We start from the raw sequence: 13,506 nt of genomic DNA, 5'->3' as shown, positions 1-13,506 counted from the left end.
CTAGATCAGAATAAATAGGACTATTCCAGTCCTGTATTAAAGAAGCCTGCTTTAGGTCAGGGGTACTTTTTTTAGTTCTTGTTAAAGGGAAAGTACGAGGTCACAATTTCACATTCCACATCAGGGGTGTCAAAGTCCCTCCTTGAGGGCTGCAATCCAGTTGGGATTTCAGGATTTCCCCAATGAATATACATAAGATCTACCGGTATTAGCATACAGTGAAAGCAGTGCATGCAAAAAGATCTCATGCATATTCATTGGGGAAATCCTGAAAACCCGACTGGATTGCGGCCCTCGAGGAGGGACTTTGACACCCCTGCTCTACATCAAAAGGAAGCGAGTTTAAAAACTGTTTCAGGTCGGTGATCTGGCAGAAAACCACTACTACCCGAGGTTCAATACATACAGATAGCTGTAGACCTGTATCCAACACATTGTTTTCAGCAAATTAGGGAGGTAGTTATGAATTTGAGCTACTGTTTAGATGAGTTATTAGCCTTGTAAGGATAATGGCAATCCATTGATATACAGCCATTCTGATACAACCAAGGGGTTTACATATTACATAGAAGTATTTGTCTCCTGTGGGCTCAGTAGTAAAATAATCTGTCTTAATAGTAGCCCACATTGATAACTTCCCCCTTTAATTGCATCTGCAAGAAGTTAATGGGTAATACGCAATTTTGGTTGTCCTACCTGGATGATCTGTCGGGCATCTAAAAGGATGCCTAATGCTTAATTTGATGAACTCAACCTCCATATTTATTACTTGATTTACTTATGGTCCTCCGTCAAGCCAGTGCTTCTCAACCCAATCCTCGGGGCACAACTAGCCAGTCGATTTTCAGGATATCCACACAGTGGCCTAGTGAGGGTGAGTGGCGCCCCTCCCCTGCCCTCGTCTCCACTCCCCCGCTTCTTCCCCGATCCCGCCTACCTCTAGTTGAAGTTGTTACTCATGGTGGTCAACAACATGCTCCTCACGACCCCGTTGCCTCACCCTCTGACATCACTTCCTATGCGTGTCACCCGGAAGTGATGTCAATGGGAGAGCCGATGGGATTGCGAGAAGCATGCTGTTGACCACTGTGAACAACAACTTCAGCTAGAGGTATGGGGTGCATGTGGAGGAGAGAAATGGGAAGAGGCGGGGGGGGAGAGGAGGGATGCCGGCACCCAGGCCCTCGTCCCCTCCCCCCTTCCTGTACAGTGAATATTCTAGAGATGAGTTTGCAAAAACTGCCTCTTTGTTATGCAAATATCTTTCATGGATATCCTGAAAACCTGACTAGCTGGGTCTGTCTTAAGGGCTGGGGTGAGAGAAACTGATCTGGGCAGTTTGGTCGTATCTTGGTTTTATATTTTTTCCAGAAAGGTAAACATAGAAATAGACGGCAGATAAGGGCACGGCCCATCTAATCTGCCCACCCCAATGACCCTCCCCTACCTTTCTCTGTGAATAGATCCCACGTGTCTATCCCATTTGGCCTTAAAATCAGGCACGCTGCTGGCCTCAATAACCTGAAGTGGAAGACTATTCCAGCGATCAACCACCTTTTCAGTGAAAAAGAATTTCCTGGTGTCCCCGTGCAGTTTCCTACCCCTGATTTTCCACGGATGCCTCCTTGTTGCCGCGGGACCCTTGAAAAAGAAGATATCTTCTTCCACCTCGATGCGGCCCATGTCTCGATCATGTCACCCCTCTCTCTGCATTTCTCGAGTGAGTACAGCTGCAACGTTCCTCGTACGGGAGATCCTTGAGTCCCGAGACTCCGGGTGGCCATTCTCTGGACCGACTTCAGTCTCAGCACATCATTACGGTAATGCGGCCTCCAGAATTGCACACAGTATTCCAGGTGTGGCCTCACCATGGATCTATACAATAGCATAATGACTTCAGGCTTACAGCTGACGAAATTCCTGCGTATGCAACCTATGATTTGCCTTGCCTTGGATGAAGCTTGCTCCACTTGATTAGCAGTCTTCATGTTCTCACTGACGATCACCCCTAAGTCTCGTTCTGCTTCAGTTCTTGTTAGGATCTCGCCATTAAGGGTGTAAGTCTTGCATGGATTTTGGCTGCCCAGGTGCATGACTTTGCATTTTTTGGCATTGAAGCTGAGTTGCCAGGACCTAGACCAGCGCTCCAGTTGGAGTAGGTCGTGCATCATGTTGTCGGACATTGAATTTATGTCTTGTGCTTTTGCCCACTACATTACTTAGTTTGGTGTCATCGGCGAATAATGTTATTTTACCTCGCAGCCCTTCTGCCAAGTCTCTCTAGAAAGAGGTGTTGGAAGATTCTGGTTTATGGGTGCGAACTTGGGCTTAATCCTTTCTCTGTATTATTTGTGACCATCTCTGGAAAAAGGTGACTAAAGTCTCGGATTCAAAATATGGATACTGGCTGACTTTTCATGATGTGGGTCCATAAGCAATTAAAAAAAGTTATCTTCCCCCCCCCCCCCACTTTTACAAAGCCTCGTTAGGCTTTTTTTTATCACCGGCTCAGACACTTATAGGAATTCTATATGTGTCAGCTAATTTTGCCGCAGCCAGAGATTAAAAAAAAGCCTAACGCGGCTTCGTAAAAGGAGGGGGGGGGGTAAATGTTTGAATTTCTGTAACTTTGTTTTTTATTTTCTCACATAAAAGGATGGTGGAGTTTAGACAGTTGTATAACGAAGTGTTTACTCTAACAAAATTCATTAAAACCTCATTTTTTCCTTTCTTAAAACATTAAGTCATCTTTTCTCAGAGACAGTCACATTTAATATTTATTTGAAAGAGTTGACATAATTTAATTGCATTTTTTCCTTTGGGTTATGTATAGCTCTGTACTTCAAGGATAGATTTGCTGATGCAGTGAGTACAGTGAATGCCGACTGCATATGTGAGATCATCAGTTTTCCATTAATCCTTTGGTTTTTGTTCACTGACTTCCTCGGTGTTCTGTGCAGTTTCCAAAAGTGATGCAAAAGGATTAATAATTCAAATTGTGCTCCTGTTTTTGAAGCTTGTTTTCAACTATCACATTTCTGGTTCTCGTAAGAACATAAGGGTTGCCATTCTAGGACAAGCTGAAGGTCCTTTTTCCAACTGTGGCCTCCCCAGGTCACAAGTACCTGTCAAGATCCCAAAGAACAAAACAGATTTTTATACTGCTTATCCTAGGAATAAGCAGTGGATGTCTCCAAGTCCATCTTAATAATGGCTTATGGACTTTTATGAAATTATCCAAACCTTTTTAAAACCCTGTTAAGCTAACTACTTTCACCACGTTCTCTGGCAACAAATGCCAGAGCTTATTTACAGATTGAGAAAAAAGAGATATTTTCTCTAGTCTATTTTAAATCTACTACTTTAATAGTTTCATTGCTTGCCCCTTAGTCCTAGTGTTGTTGGAAAATGTAAATAAGTGATTCACATCTACCCATTCCACCTCCACTCAGTATTTTATAGACCTCTATCCAGTGGCGTACCTAGGGTATGTGGCACCCGGGGCCCATCATTTTTTGACACCCCCCATGTAAAAAAATATTTTTTGTAATGACCATGAAACGGAATAAATGGTCAGAATAGAAACAGGCAGTGAAAATTTTCTTATATTCCAAACATAACATAACATAAATTATGTCTGAATTGTCATGACATCAGAAATACATATGGAGTAGTTGCAGGTGATGCTTGGGACAGTTCTGATTGTGTTAGTTCGGTTTTATGTGTTTTTTGAATAGAAGGGTTTTTATTTCTTTTTGAAGGTTTTGCAGTCTGTGGTCGATGTCAATTGGTTGTAGAGTTGGGGGTCGAGTGTTGCAGCTCGAATGGCTAGGAAGTTGTCGAACAGTTTTTTTTCTTATGACGTTTTTGGTTGGAGGGTGTGTGAATGGTGCGTGAGTTCTCCTATGTCTGTTTGAAGTGGATTGAATTATTTAGCTGAAGAAATTAGTTACCCCCTCATCCCACACACATTAATTCTCTTCCATTTTTGTTCCCATTATAAAAAACACTGATAAGTTCCCAGAAAAAAAATACATTAAAATAAGAAGTGAAAACAAAGGCCCCTACAGATGAGAACATAACATAAGAATAGCCTAACTGGGTCAGACCAATGGTCCATCATGCCCAGTAGCCCATTCTCATGGTAGCCAATCCAGGACACTAATACCTGGTCAAAACCCAAAGAGTAGCAACATTCCATGCTACCGATCCAGGGCAAGCAGACTCTTCTCCCATGTCTTAATAACAGATTATGGACTTTTCCTCCAGGAATTTGTCCAAATCTTTCTTAAAACCAGCTACACTATCTGCTTTTACCATAACTTCTGGCCACTTCATTTTTAAGTTTAGATCTTTCCTTTCAAACAGAGACCTTGCTAGATGTCAAATACAGCACAAGGTAACCTCACATGGACTTAGCTGTGCAGGAAATGTGAATCTCCTCATACACCCACCATATAGTGCAAAAATGTGCAAAGGTCTGTTTTTTTCTTTCGATCACTACATAGCCTAATGCCACACAAGCAGCGCTGTTACAAACATATTCTGTAGGTCAGTGCTAAGGATAACAAAGTTTCCTTCCTTGTACCAGAAGGAGATATTGATAAACCACTGGAAGAGATCCCAAAACAACACCCAAAGACCCACTCAGTGTGTGAACCAGTTGAGTGGAGTGGACTAACTGGGGGGTGGAAATGGGCCCGGAGTTTGCTCAGCAGAATTTCCCAGACCACCTCTTCCTCTCAACACATTGACACGCTGCCACCATCACCACTAGGAACACCTCACTGGGTAGGCCAGCTATGCTATAAACTTTATAAAACACATTATTATATTTTCTTATAAAGCACATATTTTAACTGAACTCTCTGACATCCTCAGCCTTTCCATTCACAAAAATAGAAGGAAGAAAAGTTCCCATTTCTTGCTGTCTCATGTCCCCGGCCTATACAATATTTTTTTTCTGCAGACCCTTCAAAAGTCTGACCAAATCCTCGTTTCACTTGCATTATAAAGTACTGAGGATGCCATCTCTCCCCAATCCCAGGTCCTAAAGTCTAAGAAGTAGCGCAAACTAATGCTGCCAGATTCAGGAAAAAAAATTTCGATTCGATTCAGCCTATTGAATTGGTTTTTCAATTCGATTTTCCTGCCCAGTTGGGTGATTTTTTTCAAAACTCCTGGTGGGTTTTATAGCTTTTTCACCCCCTTTGGCTTCTTCTAACCACACTGGCGCTGTGGTGTAAATAAAATAAACAAAAAAGACTTTTCCTCTCTCTGTTAAATCCTAGCTCACGTTTGCAGTCCAACACCAGCTCTGGCAGAATACACATTTCAAATCTGACATATTATAATCACAAAACAGAAAATAAAATTAATTTTTCTACCTTTTGTTGTCTGGTTATATTTCAAATCTTGTTGGTCCAAGGCTCTGGTTTTCTTCTGATAACTTGCTTGCCAGGGTCTCCTTCTTTCTGCATGCTAACCATCCATCTGCCAACTCTGTCCTCCCTTTCCATTTCCCTTCCCTTCCCAGGAAGTCTGGTATCTTTCCTTTTTTTCATCTCCCTCCACAGATCCACCTTTTCTTAACTACCCTTTCATCCGGCATCTCTCCCTCCTTCCCCACCACTCCAGAGTCCACCATCTCTCCCTTTCTTTTCCTAATTACCCTCCTATCCAGTATCTCTATCCCTCCTCCACACCATCCCTTGTGTCCAATTTCTCTCCCTTTCTGTTCCTTCCCTCCCTAAATCCCATGGTCCATCATCTCTCTCCCTCTCCTCTATTTTCAGACCCATTATTTCTTCCCCCCCCAAAGTTTGGCATATGCACGTCTCTTTGAACATCCCCTTCCCTCCGTGTACTTCTAAACCAGGGTCCCCCCCAAAGGCCTGTCCCCCCTTAAAGGTCTGCCTGTCCCCCCCTTGAAGGCCTGTCCCACCCCCTTGTAGGCCTGTCCCCCCCCTTGAAGGCCTGTCCCCCCCCTTGAAAGCCTGTCCCCCCCCCCTTGAAGGCCTGCACCCCCTTGAAGGTCTGCACCCCCCCCGAAGGCCTGTACCCCCCCCCCGAAGGCCTGTCCCCCCTTGAAGGCCTGTCCCACCCCCTTGTAGCTTGTCCCCCCCCCTTGAAGGCCTGTCCCCCCTTGAAGGCCTGCCTGCCTGTCCCCCCCTTGAAGGCCTGTCCCCCTCTTGAAGGCCTGCACCTTTGAAGGTCTGCACCCCCCCGAAGGCCTGCACCCCCCGAAGGCCTGTCCCCCCCCCTTGAAGGTCTGCACCCCCCCGAAGGCCTATCCCCCCCCGAAGGCCTGTCCCCCCCTTGAAGGCCTGTCTCACCCCCTTGTAGCTTGTCCTCCCCCTTGTAGGCCTGTCCCCCCTTGAAGGCCTGCACCCCCTTGAAGGTCTGCATCCCCCCAAAGGCCTGCACCCCCCCGAAGGCTTGCACCCCCCCGAAGGCCTGTCCCCCCCTTGAAGGCCTGCACCCCCTTGAAGGTCTGCACCCCCCCGAAGGCCTGCCCCCCCCGAAGGCCTGTCCCCTCCCTTGAAGGCCTGTCCCACCCCCTTGTTGGCATGTCCCCCCCTTGTAGGCCTGCCTGCCTTTCCCCCCCTTGAAGGCCTGTCCCCCGCCTTGAAGGCCTGCACCCCCCCTTGAAGGCCTACACCCCCTTGAAGGTCTGCACCCCCCGAAGGCCTGCCCCCCCCCCCCGAAGGCCTTTCCCCCCCCTTGAAGATCTGCACCCCCCCGAAGGCCTGCACCCCCCCGAAGGCCTGTCCCCCCCTTGAAGGCCTGTCCCACCCCCTTGTAGCTTGTCCTCCCCCTTGTAGGTCTGTCCCCCCTTGAAGGCCTGTCCCCCCCTTGAAGGCCTGCACCCCCTTGAAGGTCTGCATCCCCCCGAAGGCCTGCACCCCCCCCGAAGGCTTACACCTCCCCCGAAGGCCTGTCCCCCCCCTTGAAGGTCTGCACCCCCCGAAGGCCTGCACCCCCCCTTGAAGGCCTGCACCCCCCCTTGAAGGCCTGCACCCCCCCTTGAAGGCCTGTCCCCCCCCTTGAAGGCCTGTCCCACCCCCTTGTAGGCCTGTCCCACCCCCTTGTAGGCCTGTCCCCCCTTGTAGGCCTGCCTGCCTTTCTCCCCCCTTGAAGGCCTGTCCCCCCCCTTGAAGGCCTGCACCCCCCCAAAGGCCTGCACCCCCCCCGAAGGCCTGCACCTCCCCCGAAGGCCTGTCCCCCCCTTGTAGGCCTGTCCCCCCCCTTGAAGGCCTGCCTGCCCCCCCCTTGAAGGCCTGTCCCTTCCCCTTGAAGGCCTGCACCCCTTGAAGGTCTGCACACCCCCCCGAAGGCCTGTCCCCCCCCCTTGAAGGCCTGTCCCCCCTTGAAGGCCTGCCTGCCTGCCTGTCCCCCCCTCACCCTTGAAAGCCTGCCTGCCTGCCTGCCCGCCCGCCCCACCCTGAAGGCCTGATGCCCCGACCCACCCCGAAGGACCGCTCGCCCCCCTGGCCTCCCCGCACCACCTATGAAGCAGCCGCAGCAGGATCGCGACGTCAGCGATCTCTGCGCTGCGTAGGCGCTGTTTCCTGTGCTGCGGTCCCATCCATCTCTTCTCCAGGCTGAAGAGCCCTAACCGCTCTCCTCATAGGGAAGTCATCTCATCCCTTTTAGCATCTTCTTTGCCCTCTTCTCTGTACATTTTCTGTCAGCTATATCTTTTTGGAGATGCAGTGAGCAGAACTGTACACAGTATTTCAGGTGTGGCTTCACCATGGAGTGATACAAAGGCATAACATTCTCATCTTTGTTTTCCATTCCTTTTCTGGTAACTGCTAACATTCTATTTGTTTTCTTAGCTGTCGCCACACATTGAACTGAGGGTTTCCGTGTATCCTTAATGACGCCTAGATCCCTTTCCTGGGTGGTAACGCCTGATGTGGAACCATGCATGTAACTATAATTTGGGCTCTTTTTCCCCACATGCATCTCTTTGCACTTGCTCACATTAAGGGCTCCTTTTACTAAGCCGCGCTAGGGGTTTTAGCGCATGCACCGGATTAGCGCACGCTAGCTGAAAATCTACCACCTGCTCAAAAGGAGGCGGTAGCGGCTAGCGCGCGTTAAGGCCCTAGCATGGCTTTGTAAAAGGAGCCCTAAATGTAATCTGCCATTTTGATGCCCAGTCTCAGTCTTCTTGCGATTTAACAACTTTGTGTCATCAGCAAATTTAATTATTTCTCTAGTTATTACCATCACTAATGAATGATAAATATGTTAAAAAGCAGTGGTCCCAGCATAGACCCCTGGGGAGCACCAATATTTACCCTTCTGTATTGAGAATATTGACCATGTAATCCTACTAATATATTTTGTTGATGACAGGATCCCTGATGCAGGCTCTGTGGAGCCAAAACACAGACCGTGTTGGGTCAGTTTGATTTGTATCAATAAAGACTTTCTTCCACCAATCAATGACTCTCTGCTCTCTTGACTTCCCTGGTTGAAGTACTGTTGAGACTCCACTCTTTGTGTTTCTTTAATCCGTAATAGGACATTACCTCCCACCCCAAAACTTTCTGATTTCCTCAGAAGTCTTATCATGAGATAGTTTTGTCAAATGCCTTTTGGAAATCAAGATACACAATATCAACCAACTCGCCTTTTATCCTTGTTTATTCACCCCTTTGAAGAAATGTAGTAAATTGGTGAGGCAAGATTTCACTTGACTAAATCCATGTTGGCTTTATCTCATTAATCCATGCTTATGTACTGTATATGCTCTGTTGTTTTGTTCTTTAGCATTTTGCCCAGCACCAACATCAGACTCATTGGTCTATAATTTCCTGGATCACCTCTGAAAAAATTGGCCACCTTTCAGTCTTCTGGTACGAAGCTGGATTTTAAAGATAAATTACTAATTACTAACAACAGATCTGCAAGTTCTTTTTTCAGTTCTATTAGTACATCCTACAGCAGCAGCCTTTACTGGAAGTGAAGTCCATTATGCTTACACATCCTCTGTATAAACTCTAGTGTATAGGGGTTTAAGGTTTTTATTTAGTTCTTCAAGGACAAGCAGGATAGCAACTCTCACAAGTGCGTGAAATCATTATTCCACCTGAGGGGCCTGTTATCCTTGGAGAACCCCTGTTATGGCTAAGCTACTTCACTTAGGAGCCCTTTTTCCAAGCAGTGCTAAAATTGGCCTGTGGTAACCCCAACGCAGGTCTTTCCAGCACACTGAGGCCGCTTTCAGTGCTGCTGGCAAAAAGCAGATTTCCCCCCCCCATAATGGCCATGTGCTAATTTCCCCATTAGTGCATGGCCATTAGCACGTGAGACTTTATTGCTACCTATTTTGTAGGTGGTAATGACTCACGTGATAATCCTATACTAATAAGTACATGGAAATGCCCATGTGCTAACTGATTAGCATAGCCATGCACACTCTTCTCCCCCCAAAATGCCCCCAGTGCTAAAAAATAAATACTGCAGTGTAATAAAATGTCCAGGAATCTCTACACAGTCCGAGTGAAACAGGTTATTAATGTGATATTAATTAATGGATAGGATAATATCTCAATACTGCTCTATTCCCTAATTTTTTATTTTCTTTGGTATATGTCCCCTTTCCCGAGGGGCTTTATTTATTTTGTCTCTTCTCCTCAGATTGTGGACTGTATTAGATGATTGTTTTCATTGTTAATTTTTGTTCCTTAGTTTATTTAACTAAGTGAGTTTATATTTTTGCATTTCCTCTAACATCTTTGTAAATGGGATGTATTAAAATGATAAATAAAGGAGAAAAAAAAAAAAGACCCCTTAATCTCTTGTTGTTTTCCGAGTTGCTCACAGTGAGGTAAAAGAAATTCCAGCATGCAACCACCAGCATTTTAGTAATCAATGACCACTACAGGTTGAATTAGGTCCAGGTATCTGGTGCCAACACTTGCCCTGCTCCTAACACTGAATGCTTGGTTGTTTGTCAGTGTCTGGAAGTTATCCAGTTACAGCTGATATTTATTGCTGCATCCAGATAGCATACTGGGCATAGTTAGGACAGTATTATATGCTGGTTAGTGCCAGGGAAGTTGGCGCTAATATTCCGCAACACTATCTGCTTAAATGTCACTGTATAGGAGAGGTTATGATGACTAGTGTGATTTAATGAGACAGGCACCTTACCTAACCCATCAAGGACATAATAGCTAATCTTATCTAACCTTACCTAACCCATCAAGTGATGTCCAATGTTATGATATCCCTGGTACTCTCAATCTTTGACTACTGCGATAAGGCAGATTCAAATTAGAGAATGACACGGTGGCTGTTACCCGCAGCTAGCCTGTGGGTAACCCTCCAAAACGGTGGGGGAAAAACTGTGTTCAACGTGGCTACAGGGACAAGGCCATTCACCGCCCCATGGAGCGGTGAATGGCCTTATCCCCGCAGTTAAGGGGATTGGGCAAATGTGCGGAGGTGCGGATGTGGTTATGTTGCTTGTCTCCCTCGTCGCCGGGTCTTCCGCCGCTCTGTACTTCAGGGAGGGGCAACACTGCTACAAAGCGGCCGTGAAGAAGCCGCCCTGAGTCAAGTACCCGCGTTCATCCCCGGAAACCCCACCATCTGGCACGCTCGTAGCGCTGGAGGACGGAGGACGAGGCAGGAAACTGCTCGTGCTGTGGAAGTGAGGCAGGATCTGAGTTTGTGGGCTCCGTGGGGGGGGGGGGGGTGCTGTTCTAGATGCTAAGGCCACACACGAGGAGATCCCCTTTTCCGGAGAGCTGAAAAGTAGAGACTTCCTGGTAGGGGAACAGAAACTCTCCCCAATTTGGCCTGAGAAGAGTCATCAAAATGCACGATTTTCAGCTTAGACACCGTGTAGTATTCCAATTGGGACCTGTGTCTGGTAACATGTTCGTTCTTTTTGTGCTTTTTTTTTTTTTTTTGTATATATTTTATTAAGAAATGCAATTCTTTTGCTATGTCACTGTGTTTCCCGTGTGAGCCTGACACATCATGGCTTAATTTGTGCTTGTATGGATGCTGCGGGGACGGGGCAGTGAAGGGGATGGCTGGGCGGAGACGGGGCGGTGAAGGGGATGGCAGGGTCAGGGAGGTGAAGGGGATGGTGGTCCGGGGACGGGGCAGTAACGTGGACAGATTTTTTTCCCCATGTCATTCTCTAATTCAAATAGTACAAAACGCAGCAGCAAGATTTCTATTGGGTAAATCAAAGCAGACGAGTGCCACCCCACTACTGAGTTACATTAACTCCCGATTGAAAGCAGAGTTAAATTCAAAATCATGCTGCTGACACACAAAATCATTCATCTTTCAGAACCGCAATACCTTGCAACCAGACTACACAACCATACTCCAACACTCATCCTGCGCGATTGAGCCAGGATATACTCTCCTACAGAGACATCAAATACAAAAGTGTCAGGACAAGAATGTTCTCAGTGATGGTTCCAATGTGGTGGAACTCCCTTCCGCAGGAATTAAAAATTAAAAAAGGATACCAGACCACTTTAACAAATAAATATTAGGGGGGGGGAGATAGCAATGAGGAGTAAATAATGGTCAAAACCCCACCTGGAACACGACAGAACAAAAAAACAGATAAACTCAAAAATGCTAAATATATGATAATTAAAACACAGACAAGAGAAGTATAATGTATATACATAAAATGAATATATTGTGGTATAAATATGTAGGAAAAGTAGATATAGGGTATAGATAATAATCTAAAATACATTTTATTTGGTTTAAATGTATCAAAACTCGACAACCAAATCTCCAATCTACTGATTATGACCCCAGACTACAAAACATTCAGAAAAGAAATAAAGACGCTACTTTTCAAGAAATTCCTGCAAACGACTTAATACCGCTAGCTCCTTCCCACTTCCCAATACCTTCCCGATTCCCCAAAGCAACCTCATCTACTCTTTATCTCCTCTAGAAATTACCAGATATCTTCTTCTTGCAATACGTTTTTTGTAATTCTTTTGTAATCCGCCTTGAACTGCAAGGCAATGGCAGAATAGAAATCTCTAATGTAATGTAATCTAAAAGACACACACATAGGGTGAAGATAATGTATTGTAACCCCATTGTGAAAGCCCTTAAATCATAGCTCATCTATAGTAACATCATTTACTCATGTATTGTAACACCATTACTGAAGCTTAGGTATTGTAACATCATTATAGAAGCTCATAAACTGTTTCCCGGAGACAGTAACACCACTACTGAAACTAATTGAAGCTAATGTAAACCACTCTAAATTGACTATACATTCATTAGTAGAGGTATAGAAACTTTCAATAAACAATAAGTATAAAAAAAGCAAGAACAAGCAAATCTCATTAAATGTAATACCATGTTTCCCTGAAAATAAGCCCTAGTCACCGGCAGCAGTGCTCCCCCCTCCTGCCGCTCCCCCCATCCCGCCGACCCATCTCTCCTTCCGACCGCGAGACAGAAAAAAATGTAGCTTAACAAACCGGCAGCAAGCTAGACAAGCTCCTTCGCGGCTTGGGCCATTCCTCTGCTGCGTCGCTGATGATGTCATCAGCAACACGGCAGAGGAAAGGCTTAGGCCGAAAAGGAGCCTGTCTAGCTTGCTGCCAGTTTATTATAAGCTACATTTCTTTTCTGTCTCACAGTCGGAGGGAGAGATGGGTCGGGGTAAGGGAGATAGAAAGAAGCTACATCGGGGGATGGGAGGAAGGGAGGGATGGAAGCTGCAACGGTTCTGCTGCACAAGTGATGGGAGGGGGGGGGATAGAAAGATACTTAACAAGAGGATGGGTGAGAGGGGAGGAAAGATGTTGCACCTGTGGGGAAGAGAAAGGAAAGAGGAAGAATTGGGGTGAAGGGGAGATCACGTACATGAAAAAAATAAGCCCTACCTGAAAATAAGACCTAATGCTTTTTTGGGCCCTAAATGAATATAAGACACTGTCTTATTTTCGGGGAAATATGGTAGTAGCATTAAAAAAAAAGTCACTTACATAAGCCAATACATCTAGATAACTTTACATAAAACATCCTCAAATACGCAAGCTAAATATCAAACTCCATAGAAACATAAATACACAAGCATGAAGATTGCAATCTTAATACTTAGGACTGCATTGTAGTACCTTAACCATCATTTAAACATGTGCCAAATATTCCTCCAGTTTTTAATCTCTTTAAGCCAACTTTCTAGTATTTAAGAAAACAATGCTGTTGAATTTATGGAGGAAAATTCTTGAGAGAAATTCATTTGCAGGGTTTTCAGTGTATGCAGATGTCTCATGCACAGTATGTTCCTTGTAGAAATCTTGAAATCCAAACGGGGGTTTGTAAGGACAGGGTTGGGCAGCTTTGAATTTGGCTTTGACTACATTTTACACTCATATAACTTGAATGGCAGGTTATTTCTCAGTAAATAGTTTTCTTGTTTACTTTGTTTTTTATTCAAGGCATTGTTTTTGCTTTGACAATACAGTAAAACTTTGATTT

General features: G+C 45.6%; 1 protein-coding gene across 3 annotated transcripts in view; it reads left to right on the top strand.

Annotated features, from left to right (window-relative positions):
- SLC9A8 (solute carrier family 9 member A8) overlaps positions 1–13,506 on the top strand; it is a 113,293-nt gene that overhangs the window by 76,954 nt on the left and 22,833 nt on the right. The gene's annotated exons all lie outside the window — the stretch shown is intronic.

Source organism: Geotrypetes seraphini, chromosome 11 (genome assembly GCF_902459505.1).
Source record: "Geotrypetes seraphini chromosome 11, aGeoSer1.1, whole genome shotgun sequence".
Lineage (NCBI taxonomy): Eukaryota > Metazoa > Chordata > Amphibia > Gymnophiona > Dermophiidae > Geotrypetes > Geotrypetes seraphini.
Note: the sequence above shows the minus strand (reverse complement) of the source record. Positions and strands in the feature narration are given on the sequence as shown.